Below are 15,521 nucleotides of genomic sequence, written 5' to 3'. Positions count from 1 at the left end.
GTTGTCTAGTGATATTGGTGTATAGTTGTAGGCTAGTTGTCTAGTGATATTGGTGTATGGCTGTAGGCTAGTTGTCTAGTGATATTGGTGTATAGCTGTAGGCTAGTTGTCTAGTGATATTGGTGTATAGCTGTAGGCTAGTTGTCTAGTGATATTGGTGTATAGCTGGAGGCTAGTTGTCTAGTGATATTGGTGTATAGCTGTAGGCTAGTTGTCTAGTGATATTGGTGTATAGCTAGTTGTCTAGTGATATTGGTGTATAGCTGTAGGCTAGTTGTCTAGTGATATTGGTGTATAGCTGTAGGCTAGTTGTCTAGTGATATTGGTGTATAGCTGGAGGCTAGTTGTCTAGTGATATTGGTGTATAGCTGTAGGCTAGTTGTCTAGTGATATTGGTGTATAGCTGTAGGCTAGTTGTCTAGTGATATTGGTGTATAGCTGGAGGCTAGTTGTCTAGTGATATTGGTGTATAGCTGTAGGCTAGTTGTCTAGTGATATTGGTGTATAGCTGTAGGCTAGTTGTCTAGTGATATTGGTGTATAGCTGTAGGCTAGTTGTCTAGTGGTATTGGTGTATAGCTGTAGGCTAGTTGTCTAGTGATATTGGTGTATAGCTGTATGCTAGTTGTCTAGTGATATTGGTGTATAGCTGTAGGCTAGTTGTCTAGTGATATTGGTGTATAGCTGTAGGCTAGTTGTCTAGTGATATTGGTGTATAGCTGTAGGCTAGTTGTCTAGTGATATTGGTGTATAGCTGGAGGCTAGTTGTCTAGTGATATTGGTGTATAGCTGTAGGCTAGTTGTCTAGTGATATTGGTGTATAGCTGTAGGCTAGTTGTCTAGTGATATTGGTGTATAGCTGGAGGCTAGTTGTCTAGTGATATTGGTGTATAGCTGTAGGCTAGTTGTCTAGTGATATTGGTGTATAGCTGTAGGCTAGTTGTCTAGTGATATTGGTGTATAGCTGGAGGCTAGTTGTCTAGTGATATTGGTGTATAGCTAGTTGTCTAGTGATATTGGTGTATAGCTGGAGGCTAGTTGTCTAGTGATATTGGTGTATAGCTGTAGGCTAGTTGTCTAGTGATATTGGTGTATAGCTGTAGGCTAGTTGTCTAGTGATATTGGTGTATAGCTGTAGGCTAGTTGTCTAGTGATATTGGTGTAGAGCTAGTTGCCTAGTGATATTGGTGTATAGCTGTAGGCTAGTTGTCTAGTGATATTGGTGTAGAGCTGGAGGCTAGTTGTCTAGTGATATTGGTGTATAGCTGTAGGCTAGTTGTCTAGTGATATTGGTGTATAGCTGTAGGCTAGTTGTCTAGTGATATTGGTGTATAGCTGTAGGCTAGTTGTCTAGTGATATTGGTGTATAGCTGGAGGCTAGTTGTCTAGTGATATTGGTGTATAGCTAGTTGTCTAGTGATATTGGTGTATAGCTGGAGGCTAGTTGTCTAGTGATATTGGTGTATAGCTAGTTGTCTAGTGATATTGGTGTATAGCTGTAGGCTAGTTGTCTAGTGATATTGGTGTAGAGCTGGAGGCTAGTTGTCTAGTGATATTGGTGTATAGCTGTAGGCTAGTTGTCTAGTGATATTGGTGTATAGCTGTAGGCTAGTTGTCTAGTGATATTGGTGTATAGCTGTAGGCTAGTTGTCTAGTGATATTGGTGTATAGCTGTAGGCTAGTTGTCTAGTGATATTGGTGTATAGCTGTAGGCTAGTTGTCTAGTGATATTGGTGTATAGCTGTAGGCTAGTTGTCTAGTGATATTGGTGTATAGCTGGAGGCTAGTTGTCTAGTGATATTGGTGTATAGCTAGTTGTCTAGTGATATTGGTGTATAGCTGGAGGCTAGTTGTCTAGTGATATTGGTGTATAGCTGTAGGCTAGTTGTCTAGTGATATTGGTGTATAGCTGTAGGCTAGTTGTCTAGTGATATTGGTGTATAGCTGTAGGCTAGTTGTCTAGTGATATTGGTGTATAGCTGTAGAGCTAGTTGTCTAGTGATATTGGTGTATAGCTGTAGGCTAGTTGTCTAGTGATATTGGTGTATAGCTAGTTGTCTAGTGATATTGGTGTATAGCTGTAGGCTAGTTGTCTAGTGATATTGGTGTATAGCTGGAGGCTAGTTGTCTAGTGATATTGGTGTATAGCTGGAGGCTAGTTGTCTAGTGATATTGGTGTATAGCTAGTTGTCTAGTGATATTGGTGTATAGCTGTAGGCTAGTTGTCTAGTGATATTGGTGTAGAGCTGTAGGCTAGTTGTCTAGTGATATTGGTGTATAGCTAGTTGTCTAGTGATATTGGTGTATGGCTGTAGGCTAGTTGTCTAGTGATATTGGTGTATAGCTGTAGGCTAGTTGTCTAGTGATATTGGTGTATAGCTAGTTGTCTAGTGATATTGGTGTATAGCTGTAGGCTAGTTGTCTAGTGATATTGGTGTATAGCTGTAGGCTAGTTGTCTAGTGATATTGGTGTATAGCTAGTTGTCTAGTGATATTGGTGTATAGCTGTAGGCTAGTTGTCTAGTGATATTGGTGTATAGCTGTAGGCTAGTTGTCTAGTGATATTGGTGTATAGCTAGTTGTCTAGTGATATTGGTGTATAGCTAGTTGTCTAGTGATATTGGTGTATAGTTGTAGGCTAGTTGTCTAGTGATATTGGTGTATAGCTGGAGGCTAGTTGTCTAGTGATATTGGTGTATAGCTGGAGGCTAGTTGTCTAGTGATATTGGTGTATAGCTGGAGGCTAGTTGTCTAGTGATATTGGTGTATAGCTGGAGGCTAGTTGTCTAGTGATATTGGTGTATAGCTAGTTGTCTAGTGATATTGGTGTATAGCTGGAGGCTAGTTGTCTAGTGATATTGGTGTATAGCTAGTTGTCTAGTGATATTGGTGTATAGCTGTAGGCTAGTTGTCTAGTGATATTGGTGTATAGCTGTAGGCTAGTTGTCTAGTGATATTGGTGTATAGCTGGAGGCTAGTTGTCTAGTGATATTGGTGTATAGCTGGAGGCTAGTTGTCTAGTGATATTGGTGTATAGCTAGTTCTCTAGTGATATTGGTGTCTAGTTGTAGGCTAGTTGTCTAGTGATATTGGTGTATAGCTAGTTGTCTAGTGATATTGGTGTATGGCTGTAGGCTAGTTGTCTAGTGATATTGGTGTATAGCTGTAGGCTAGTTGTCTAGTGATATTGGTGTATAGCTAGTTGTCTAGTGATATTGGTGTATAGCTGTAGGCTAGTTGTCTAGTGATATTGGTGTATAGCTGTAGGCTAGTTGTCTAGTGATATTGGTGTAGAGTTGTAGGCTAGTTGTCTAGTGATATTGGTGTATAGCTGTAGGCTAGTTGTCTAGTGATATTGGTGTATAGCTGTAGGCTAGTTGTCTAGTGATATTGGTGTATAGCTGTAGGCTAGTTGTCTAGTGATATTGGTGTATAGCTGTAGGCTAGTTGTCTAGTGATATTGGTGTATAGCTAGTTGTCTAGTGATATTGGTGTATAGTTGTAGGCTAGTTGTCTAGTGATATTGGTGTATAGCTAGTTGTCTAGTGATATTGGTGTATAGCTGGAGGCTAGTTGTCTAGTGATATTGGTGTATAGCTAGTTGTCTAGTGATATTGGTGTATAGCTGTAGGCTAGTTGTCTAGTGATATTGGTGTATAACTAGTTGTCTAGTGATATTGGTGTATAGCTAGTTGTCTAGTGATATTGGTGTATAGCTGTAGGCTAGTTGTCTAGTGATATTGGTGTATAGCTAGTTGTCTAGTGATATTGGTGTATAACTAGTTGTCTAGTGATATTGGTGTATAGCTAGTTGTCTAGTGATATTGGTGTATAGCTGTAGGCTAGTTGTCTAGTGATATTGGTGTATAGCTAGTTGTCTAGTGATATTGGTGTATAGCTGGAGGCTAGTTGTCTAGTGATATTGGTGTATAGCTGTAGGCTAGTTGTCTAGTGATATTGGTGTATAGCTGGAGGCTAGTTGTCTAGTGATATTGGTGTATAGCTAGTTGTCTAGTGATATTGGTGTAGAGCTGTAGGCTAGTTGTCTAGTGATATTGGTGTATAGCTGTAGGCTAGTTGTCTAGTGATATTGGTGTATAGCTGTAGGCTAGTTGTCTAGTGATATTGGTGTATAGCTAGTTCTCTAGTGATATTGGTGTATAGCTGTAGGCTAGTTGTCTAGTGATATTGGTGTATAGTTGTAGGCTAGTTGTCTAGTGATATTGGTGTATAGCTGGAGGCTAGTTGTCTAGTGATATTGGTGTATAGCTAGTTGTCTAGTGATATTGGTGTATAGCTAGTTGTCTAGTGATATTGGTGTATAGCTGTAGGCTAGTTGTCTAGTGATATTGGTGTATAGCTGGAGGCTAGTTGTCTAGTGATATTGGTGTATAGTTGTAGGCTAGTTGTCTAGTGATATTGGTGTATAGCTGGAGGCTAGTTGTCTAGTGATATTGGTGTATAGCTAGTTGTCTAGTGATATTGGTGTATAGCTGGAGGCTAGTTGTCTAGTGATATTGGTGTATAGCTGTAGGCTAGTTGTCTAGTGATATTGGTGTATAGCTGTAGGCTAGTTGTCTAGTGATATTGGTGTATAGCTAGTTGTCTAGTGATATTGGTGTATAGCTGTAGGCTAGTTGTCTAGTGATATTGGTGTATAGCTGTAGGCTAGTTGTCTAGTGATATTGGTGTATAGCTAGTTGTCTAGTGATATTGGTGTATAGCTGTAGGCTAGTTGTCTAGTGATATTGGTGTATGGCTGTAGGCTAGTTGTCTAGTGATATTGGTGTATAGCTAGTTGTCTAGTGATATTGGTGTATAGCTGTAGGCTAGTTGTCTAGTGATATTGGTGTATAGCTGTAGGCTAGTTGTCTAGTGATATTGGTGTATAGCTGGAGGCTAGTTGTCTAGTGATATTGGTGTATAGCTAGTTGTCTAGTGATATTGGTGTATAGCTATATGCTAGTTGTCTAGTGATATTGGTGTATAGCTGGAGGCTAGTTGTCTAGTGATATTGGTGTATAGCTAGTTGTCTAGTGATATTGGTGTATAGCTGTAGGCTAGTTGTCTAGTGATATTGGTGTATAGCTGTAGGCTAGTTGTCTAGTGATATTGGTGTATAGCTGTAGGCTAGTTGTCTAGTGATATTGGTGTATAGCTAGTTGTCTATTGGTATTGGTGTATAACTAGTTGTCTAGTGATATTGGTGTATAGCTAGTTGTCTAGTGATATTGGTGTATAGCTGGAGGCTAGTTGTCTAGTGATATTGGTGTATAGCTGTAGGCTAGTTGTCTAGTGATATTGGTGTATAGCTGTAGGCTAGTTGTCTAGTGATATTGGTGTATAGCTAGTTGTCTAGTGATATTGGTGTATAGCTAGTTGTCTAGTGATATTGGTGTATAGCTAGTTGTCTAGTGATATTGGTGTATAGCTAGTTGTCTAGTGATATTGGTGTATAGCTGGAGGCTAGTTGTCTAGTGATATTGGTGTATAGCTGTAGGCTAGTTGTCTAGTGATATTGGTGTATAGCTGTAGGCTAGTTGTCTAGTGATATTGGTGTATAGCTGTAGGCTAGTTGTCTAGTGATATTGGTGTATAGCTGTAGGCTAGTTGTCTAGTGATATTGGTGTATAGCTGTAGGCTAGTTGTCTAGTGATATTGGTGTATAGCTAGTTGTCTAGTGATATTGGTGTATAGCTAGTTGTCTAGTGATATTGGTGTATGGCTGTAGGCTAGTTGTCTAGTGATATTGGTGTATAGCTAGTTGTCTAGTGATATTGGTGTATAGCTGTAGGCTAGTTGTCTAGTGATATTGGTGTATAGTTGTAGGCTAGTTGTCTAGTGATATTGGTGTATAGCTGGAGGCTAGTTGTCTAGTGATATTGGTGTATAGCTGTAGGCTAGTTGTCTAGTGATATTGGTGTATAGCTAGTTGTCTAGTGATATTGGTGTATAGCTGGAGGCTAGTTGTCTAGTGATATTGGTGTATAGCTAGTTGTCTAGTGATATTGGTGTATAGCTGTAGGCTAGTTGTCTAGTGATATTGGTGTATAGTTGTAGGCTAGTTGTCTAGTGATATTGGTGTATAGCTGGAGGCTAGTTGTCTAGTGATATTGGTGTATAGCTGGAGGCTAGTTGTCTAGTGATATTGGTGTATAGCTGTAGGCTAGTTGTCTAGTGATATTGGTGTATAGCTAGTTGTCTAGTGATATTGGTGTATAGCTGGAGGCTAGTTGTCTAGTGATATTGGTGTATAGCTAGTTGTCTAGTGATATTGGTGTATAGCTGTAGGCTAGTTGTCTAGTGATATTGGTGTATAGTTGTAGGCTAGTTGTCTAGTGATATTGGTGTATGGCTGTAGGCTAGTTGTCTAGTGATATTGGTGTATAGTTGTAGGCTAGTTGTCTAGTGATATTGGTGTATAGCTGTAGGCTAGTTGTCTAGTGATATTGGTGTATAGCTGGAGGCTAGTTGTCTAGTGATATTGGTGTATAGCTGGAGGCTAGTTGTCTAGTGATATTGGTGTATAGCTGTAGGCTAGTTGTCTAGTGATATTGGTGTATAGCTAGTTGTCTAGTGATATTGGTGTATAGCTGGAGGCTAGTTGTCTAGTGATATTGGTGTATAGCTAGTTGTCTAGTGATATTGGTGTATAGCTGTAGGCTAGTTGTCTAGTGATATTGGTGTATAGCTAGTTGTCTAGTGATATTGGTGTATAGCTGTAGGCTAGTTGTCTAGTGATATTGGTGTATAGCTGGAGGCTAGTTGTCTAGTGATATTGGTGTATAGCTAGTTGTCTAGTGATATTGGTGTATAGCTGTAGGCTAGTTGTCTAGTGATATTGGTGTATAGCTAGTTGTCTAGTGATATTGGTGTATAGCTGTAGGCTAGTTGTCTAGTGATATTGGTGTATAGCTGTAGGCTAGTTGTCTAGTGATATTGGTGTATAGCTGTAGGCTAGTTGTCTAGTGATATTGGTGTATAGCTGTAGGCTAGTTGTCTAGTGATATTGGTGTATAGCTAGTTGTCTAGTGATATTGGTGTATAGCTGTAGGCTAGTTGTCTAGTGATATTGGTGTATAGCTGTAGGCTAGTTGTCTAGTGATATTGGTGTAGAGCTGTAGGCTAGTTGTCTAGTGATATTGGTGTATAGCTGTACGCTAGTTGTCTAGTGATATTGGTGTATAGCTAGTTGTCTAGTGATATTGGTGTATAGCTAGTTGTCTAGTGATATTGGTGTAGAGCTGTAGGCTAGTTGTCTAGTGATATTGGTGTATAGCTAGTTGTCTAGTGATATTGGTGTAGAGTTGTAGGCTAGTTGTCTAGTGATATTGGTGTATAGCTGTAGGCTAGTTGTCTAGTGATATTGGTGTATAGCTGGAGGCTAGTTGTCTAGTGATATTGGTGTATAGCTGGAGGCTAGTTGTCTAGTGATATTGGTGTATAGCTAGTTGTCTAGTGATATTGGTGTAGAGCTATATGCTAGTTGTCTAGTGATATTGGTGTATAGCTGTAGGCTAGTTGTCTAGTGATATTGGTGTATAGCTGTAGGCTAGTTGTCTAGTGATATTGGTGTATAGCTAGTTGTCTAGTGATATTGGTGTATAGCTGTAGGCTAGTTGTCTAGTGATATTGGTGTATAGCTAGTTGTCTAGTGATATTGGTGTATAGCTGTAGGCTAGTTGTCTAGTGATATTGGTGTATAGCTATATGCTAGTTGTCTAGTGATATTGGTGTATAGCTGTAGGCTAGTTGTCTAGTGATATTGGTGTATAGCTGTAGGCTAGTTGTCTAGTGATATTGGTGTATAGCTGGAGGCTAGTTGTCTAGTGATATTGGTGTATAACTGTAGGCTAGTTGTCTAGTGATATTGGTGTATAACTAGTTGTCTAGTGATATTGGTGTATAGCTAGTTGCCTAGTGATATTGGTGTATAGCTGTAGGCTAGTTGTCTAGTGATATTGGTGTATAGCTGTAGGCTAGTTGTCTAGTGATATTGGTGTATAGCTAGTTGTCTAGTGATATTGGTGTATGGCTGTAGGCTAGTTGTCTAGTGATATTGGTGTATAGCTAGTTGTCTAGTGATATTGGTGTATGGCTGTAGGCTAGTTGTCTAGTGATATTGGTGTAGAGCTGTAGGCTAGTTGTCTAGTGATATTGGTGTATAGCTGTAGGCTAGTTGTCTAGTGATATTGGTGTATAGTTGTAGGCTAGTTGTCTAGTGATATTGGTGTATAGCTGTAGGCTAGTTGTCTAGTGATATTGGTGTATAGCTGTAGGCTAGTTGTCTAGTGATATTGGTGTATAGCTGTAGGCTAGTTGTCTAGTGATATTGGTGTATAGCTAGTTGTCTAGTGATATTGGTGTATAGCTGTAGGCTAGTTGTCTAGTGATATTGGTGTATAGCTGTAGGCTAGTTGTCTAGTGATATTGGTGTATAGCTGTAGGCTAGTTGTCTAGTGATATTGGTGTATAGCTGTAGGCTAGTTGTCTAGTGATATTGGTGTATAGCTGTAGGCTAGTTGTCTAGTGATATTGGTGTATAGCTGGAGGCTAGTTGTCTAGTGATATTGGTGTATAGCTGGAGGCTAGTTGTCTAGTGATATTGGTGTATAGCTAGTTGTCTAGTGATATTGGTGTATAGCTAGTTGTCTAGTGATATTGGTGTATAGCTGTAGGCTAGTTGTCTAGTGATATTGGTGTATAGCTAGTTGTCTAGTGATATTGGTGTATAGCTGGAGGCTAGTTGTCTAGTGATATTGGTGTATAGCTAGTTGTCTAGTGATATTGGTGTATAGCTGTAGGCTAGTTGTCTAGTGATATTGGTGTATGGCTGTAGGCTAGTTGTCTAGTGATATTGGTGTATAGCTGTAGGCTAGTTGTCTAGTGATATTGGTGTATAGCTGTAGGCTAGTTGTCTAGTGATATTGGTGTATAGCTGTAGGCTAGTTGTCTAGTGATATTGGTGTATAGCTGGAGGCTAGTTGTCTAGTGATATTGGTGTATAGCTGGAGGCTAGTTGTCTAGTGATATTGGTGTATAGCTAGTTGTCTAGTGATATTGGTGTATAGCTAGTTGTCTAGTGATATTGGTGTATAGCTGTAGGCTAGTTGTCTAGTGATATTGGTGTATAGCTGTAGGCTAGTTGTCTAGTGATATTGGTGTATAGCTAGTTGTCTAGTGATATTGGTGTATAGCTAGTTGTCTAGTGATATTGGTGTATAGTTGTAGGCTAGTTGTCTAGTGATATTGGTGTATAGCTGTAGGCTAGTTGTCTAGTGATATTGGTGTATAGCTAGTTGTCTAGTGATATTGGTGTATAGCTGGAGGCTAGTTGTCTAGTGATATTGGTGTATAGCTAGTTGTCTAGTGATATTGGTGTATAGCTGTAGGCTAGTTGTCTAGTGATATTGGTGTATAGCTAGTTGTCTAGTGATATTGGTGTATAGCTGGAGGCTAGTTGTCTAGTGATATTGGTGTATAGCTAGTTGTCTAGTGATATTGGTGTATAGCTGTAGGCTAGTTGTCTAGTGATATTGGTGTATAGCTAGTTGTCTAGTGATATTGGTGTATAGCTGTAGGCTAGTTGTCTAGTGATATTGGTGTATAGCTAGTTGTCTAGTGATATTGGTGTATGGCTGTAGGCTAGTTGTCTAGTGATATTGGTGTATAGCTAGTTGTCTAGTGATATTGGTGTATAGCTAGTTGTCTAGTGATATTGGTGTAGAGCTGTAGGCTAGTTGTCTAGTGATATTGGTGTATAGCTGTAGGCTAGTTGTCTAGTGATATTGGTGTATAGCTAGTTGTCTAGTGATATTGGTGTATAGCTGTAGGCTAGTTGTCTAGTGATATTGGTGTATAGTTGTAGGCTAGTTGTCTAGTGATATTGGTGTATAGCTGGAGGCTAGTTGTCTAGTGATATTGGTGTATAGCTGTAGGCTAGTTGTCTAGTGATATTGGTGTATAGCTAGTTGTCTAGTGATATTGGTGTATAGCTGGAGGCTAGTTGTCTAGTGATATTGGTGTATAGCTAGTTGTCTAGTGATATTGGTGTATAGCTGTAGGCTAGTTGTCTAGTGATATTGGTGTATAGTTGTAGGCTAGTTGTCTAGTGATATTGGTGTATAGCTGGAGGCTAGTTGTCTAGTGATATTGGTGTATAGCTGGAGGCTAGTTGTCTAGTGATATTGGTGTATAGCTGTAGGCTAGTTGTCTAGTGATATTGGTGTATAGCTAGTTGTCTAGTGATATTGGTGTATAGCTGGAGGCTAGTTGTCTAGTGATATTGGTGTATAGCTAGTTGTCTAGTGATATTGGTGTATAGCTGTAGGCTAGTTGTCTAGTGATATTGGTGTATAGTTGTAGGCTAGTTGTCTAGTGATATTGGTGTATGGCTGTAGGCTAGTTGTCTAGTGATATTGGTGTATAGTTGTAGGCTAGTTGTCTAGTGATATTGGTGTATAGCTGTAGGCTAGTTGTCTAGTGATATTGGTGTATAGCTGGAGGCTAGTTGTCTAGTGATATTGGTGTATAGCTGGAGGCTAGTTGTCTAGTGATATTGGTGTATAGCTGTAGGCTAGTTGTCTAGTGATATTGGTGTATAGCTAGTTGTCTAGTGATATTGGTGTATAGCTGGAGGCTAGTTGTCTAGTGATATTGGTGTATAGCTAGTTGTCTAGTGATATTGGTGTATAGCTGTAGGCTAGTTGTCTAGTGATATTGGTGTATAGCTAGTTGTCTAGTGATATTGGTGTATAGCTGTAGGCTAGTTGTCTAGTGATATTGGTGTATAGCTGGAGGCTAGTTGTCTAGTGATATTGGTGTATAGCTAGTTGTCTAGTGATATTGGTGTATAGCTGTAGGCTAGTTGTCTAGTGATATTGGTGTATAGCTAGTTGTCTAGTGATATTGGTGTATAGCTGTAGGCTAGTTGTCTAGTGATATTGGTGTATAGCTGTAGGCTAGTTGTCTAGTGATATTGGTGTATAGCTGTAGGCTAGTTGTCTAGTGATATTGGTGTATAGCTAGTTGTCTAGTGATATTGGTGTATAGATGTAGGCTAGTTGTCTAGTGATATTGGTGTATAGCTGTAGGCTAGTTGTCTAGTGATATTGGTGTATAGCTGTAGGCTAGTTGTCTAGTGATATTGGTGTATAGCTAGTTGTCTAGTGATATTGGTGTATAGCTGTAGGCTAGTTGTCTAGTGATATTGGTGTATAGCTGTAGGCTAGTTGTCTAGTGATATTGGTGTAGAGCTGTAGGCTAGTTGTCTAGTGATATTGGTGTATAGCTGTACGCTAGTTGTCTAGTGATATTGGTGTATAGCTAGTTGTCTAGTGATATTGGTGTATAGCTGTAGGCTAGTTGTCTAGTGATATTGGTGTATAGCTAGTTGTCTAGTGATATTGGTGTAGAGTTGTAGGCTAGTTGTCTAGTGATATTGGTGTATAGCTGTAGGCTAGTTGTCTAGTGATATTGGTGTATAGCTGGAGGCTAGTTGTCTAGTGATATTGGTGTATAGCTGGAGGCTAGTTGTCTAGTGATATTGGTGTATAGCTAGTTGTCTAGTGATATTGGTGTAGAGCTATATGCTAGTTGTCTAGTGATATTGGTGTATAGCTGTAGGCTAGTTGTCTAGTGATATTGGTGTATAGCTGTAGGCTAGTTGTCTAGTGATATTGGTGTATAGCTAGTTGTCTAGTGATATTGGTGTATAGCTGTAGGCTAGTTGTCTAGTGATATTGGTGTATAGCTAGTTGTCTAGTGATATTGGTGTATAGCTGTAGGCTAGTTGTCTAGTGATATTGGTGTATAGCTATATGCTAGTTGTCCAGTGATATTGGTGTATAGCTGTAGGCTAGTTGTCTAGTGATATTGGTGTATAGCTGTAGGCTAGTTGTCTAGTGATATTGGTGTATAGCTGGAGGCTAGTTGTCTAGTGATATTGGTGTATAACTGTAGGCTAGTTGTCTAGTGATATTGGTGTATAACTAGTTGTCTAGTGATATTGGTGTATAGCTAGTTGCCTAGTGATATTGGTGTATAGCTGTAGGCTAGTTGTCTAGTGATATTGGTGTATAGCTGTAGGCTAGTTGTCTAGTGATATTGGTGTATAGCTAGTTGTCTAGTGATATTGGTGTATGGCTGTAGGCTAGTTGTCTAGTGATATTGGTGTATAGCTAGTTGTCTAGTGATATTGGTGTATGGCTGTAGGCTAGTTGTCTAGTGATATTGGTGTAGAGCTGTAGGCTAGTTGTCTAGTGATATTGGTGTATAGCTGTAGGCTAGTTGTCTAGTGATATTGGTGTATAGCTAGTTGTCTAGTGATATTGGTGTATAGTTGTAGGCTAGTTGTCTAGTGATATTGGTGTATAGCTGTAGGCTAGTTGTCTAGTGATATTGGTGTATAGCTGTAGGCTAGTTGTCTAGTGATATTGGTGTATAGCTGTAGGCTAGTTGTCTAGTGATATTGGTGTATAGCTAGTTGTCTAGTGATATTGGTGTATAGCTGTAGGCTAGTTGTCTAGTGATATTGGTGTATAGCTGTAGGCTAGTTGTCTAGTGATATTGGTGTATAGCTGTAGGCTAGTTGTCTAGTGATATTGGTGTATAGCTGTAGGCTAGTTGTCTAGTGATATTGGTGTATAGCTGTAGGCTAGTTGTCTAGTGATATTGGTGTATAGCTGTAGGCTAGTTGTCTAGTGATATTGGTGTATAGCTGGAGGCTAGTTGTCTAGTGATATTGGTGTATAGCTGGAGGCTAGTTGTCTAGTGATATTGGTGTATAGCTAGTTGTCTAGTGATATTGGTGTATAGCTAGTTGTCTAGTGATATTGGTGTATAGCTGTAGGCTAGTTGTCTAGTGATATTGGTGTATAGCTAGTTGTCTAGTGATATTGGTGTATAGCTGGAGGCTAGTTGTCTAGTGATATTGGTGTATAGCTAGTTGTCTAGTGATATTGGTGTATAGCTGTAGGCTAGTTGTCTAGTGATATTGGTGTATGGCTGTAGGCTAGTTGTCTAGTGATATTGGTGTATAGCTGTAGGCTAGTTGTCTAGTGATATTGGTGTATAGCTGTAGGCTAGTTGTCTAGTGATATTGGTGTATAGCTGTAGGCTAGTTGTCTAGTGATATTGGTGTATAGCTGGAGGCTAGTTGTCTAGTGATATTGGTGTATAGCTGGAGGCTAGTTGTCTAGTGATATTGGTGTATAGCTAGTTGTCTAGTGATATTGGTGTATAGCTAGTTGTCTAGTGATATTGGTGTATAGCTGTAGGCTAGTTGTCTAGTGATATTGGTGTATAGCTGTAGGCTAGTTGTCTAGTGATATTGGTGTATAGCTAGTTGTCTAGTGATATTGGTGTATAGCTAGTTGTCTAGTGATATTGGTGTATAGTTGTAGGCTAGTTGTCTAGTGATATTGGTGTATAGCTGTAGGCTAGTTGTCTAGTGATATTGGTGTATAGCTAGTTGTCTAGTGATATTGGTGTATAGCTGGAGGCTAGTTGTCTAGTGATATTGGTGTATAGCTAGTTGTCTAGTGATATTGGTGTATAGCTGTAGGCTAGTTGTCTAGTGATATTGGTGTATAGCTAGTTGTCTAGTGATATTGGTGTATAGCTGGAGGCTAGTTGTCTAGTGATATTGGTGTATAGCTAGTTGTCTAGTGATATTGGTGTATAGCTGTAGGCTAGTTGTCTAGTGATATTGGTGTATAGCTAGTTGTCTAGTGATATTGGTGTATAGCTGTAGGCTAGTTGTCTAGTGATATTGGTGTATAGCTAGTTGTCTAGTGATATTGGTGTATGGCTGTAGGCTAGTTGTCTAGTGATATTGGTGTATAGCTAGTTGTCTAGTGATATTGGTGTATAGCTAGTTGTCTAGTGATATTGGTGTAGAGCTGTAGGCTAGTTGTCTAGTGATATTGGTGTATAGCTGTAGGCTAGTTGTCTAGTGATATTGGTGTATAGCTAGTTGTCTAGTGATATTGGTGTATAGCTGTAGGCTAGTTGTCTAGTGATATTGGTGTATAGCTGGAGGCTAGTTGTCTAGTGATATTGGTGTATAGCTAGTTGTCTAGTGATATTGGTGTATAGCTGGAGGCTAGTTGTCTAGTGATATTGGTGTATAGCTAGTTGTCTAGTGATATTGGTGTATAGCTGTAGGCTAGTTGTCTAGTGATATTGGTGTATAGCTGTAGGCTAGTTGTCTAGTGATATTGGTGTATAGCTAGTTGTCTAGTGATATTGGTGTATAGCTGGAGGCTAGTTGTCTAGTGATATTGGTGTATAGCTGTAGGCTAGTTGTCTAGTGATATTGGTGTATAGCTAGTTGTCTAGTGATATTGGTGTATAGCTGTAGGCTAGTTGTCTAGTGATATTGGTGTATAGCTAGTTGTCTAGTGATATTGGTGTATGGCTGTAGGCTAGTTGTCTAGTGATATTGGTGTATAGCTAGTTGTCTAGTGATATTGGTGTATAGCTAGTTGTCTAGTGATATTGGTGTAGAGCTGTAGGCTAGTTGTCTAGTGATATTGGTGTATAGCTGTAGGCTAGTTGTCTAGTGATATTGGTGTATAGCTAGTTGTCTAGTGATATTGGTGTATAGCTGTAGGCTAGTTGTCTAGTGATATTGGTGTATAGCTGGAGGCTAGTTGTCTAGTGATATTGGTGTATAGCTAGTTGTCTAGTGATATTGGTGTATAGCTGGAGGCTAGTTGTCTAGTGATATTGGTGTATAGCTAGTTGTCTAGTGATATTGGTGTATAGCTGTAGGCTAGTTGTCTAGTGATATTGGTGTATAGCTGTAGGCTAGTTGTCTAGTGATATTGGTGTATAGCTAGTTGTCTAGTGATATTGGTGTATAGCTGGAGGCTAGTTGTCTAGTGATATTGGTGTATAGCTGTAGGCTAGTTGTCTAGTGATATTGGTGTATAGCTAGTTGTCTAGTGATATTGGTGTATAGCTGTAGGCTAGTTGTCTAGTGATATTGGTGTATAGCTAGTTGTCTAGTGATATTGGTGTAGAGCTATATGCTAGTTGTCTAGTGATATTGGTGTATAGCTGTAGGCTAGTTGTCTAGTGATATTGGTGTATAGCTATATGCTAGTTGTCTAGTGATATTGGTGTATAGCTAGTTGTCTAGTGATATTGGTGTAGAGCTGTAGGCTAGTTGTCTAGTGATATTGGTGTATAGCTGTAGGCTAGTTGTCTAGTGATATTGGTGTATAGCTGTAGGCTAGTTGTCTAGTGATATTGGTGTATAGCTGGAGGCTAGTTGTCTAGTGATATTGGTGTATAGCTGTAGGCTAGTTGTCTAGTGATATTGGTGTATAGCTGGAGGCTAGTTGTCTAGTGATATTGGTGTATAGCTGTAGGCTAGTTGTCTAGTGATATTGGTGTATAGCTAGTTGTCTAGTGATATTGGTGTATAGCTGTAGGCTAGTTGTCTAGTGATATTGGTGTATAGCTGGAGGCTAGTTGTCTAGTGATATTGGTGTATAGCTGTAGGCTAGTTGTCTA

This window comes from Coregonus lavaretus (genome assembly GCF_964263955.1).
Source record: "Coregonus lavaretus genome assembly, contig: HAP1_SCAFFOLD_978, whole genome shotgun sequence".
NCBI classification, from domain to species: Eukaryota; Metazoa; Chordata; class Actinopteri; order Salmoniformes; family Salmonidae; genus Coregonus; species Coregonus lavaretus.
This window is presented reverse-complemented; position numbering follows the sequence as displayed.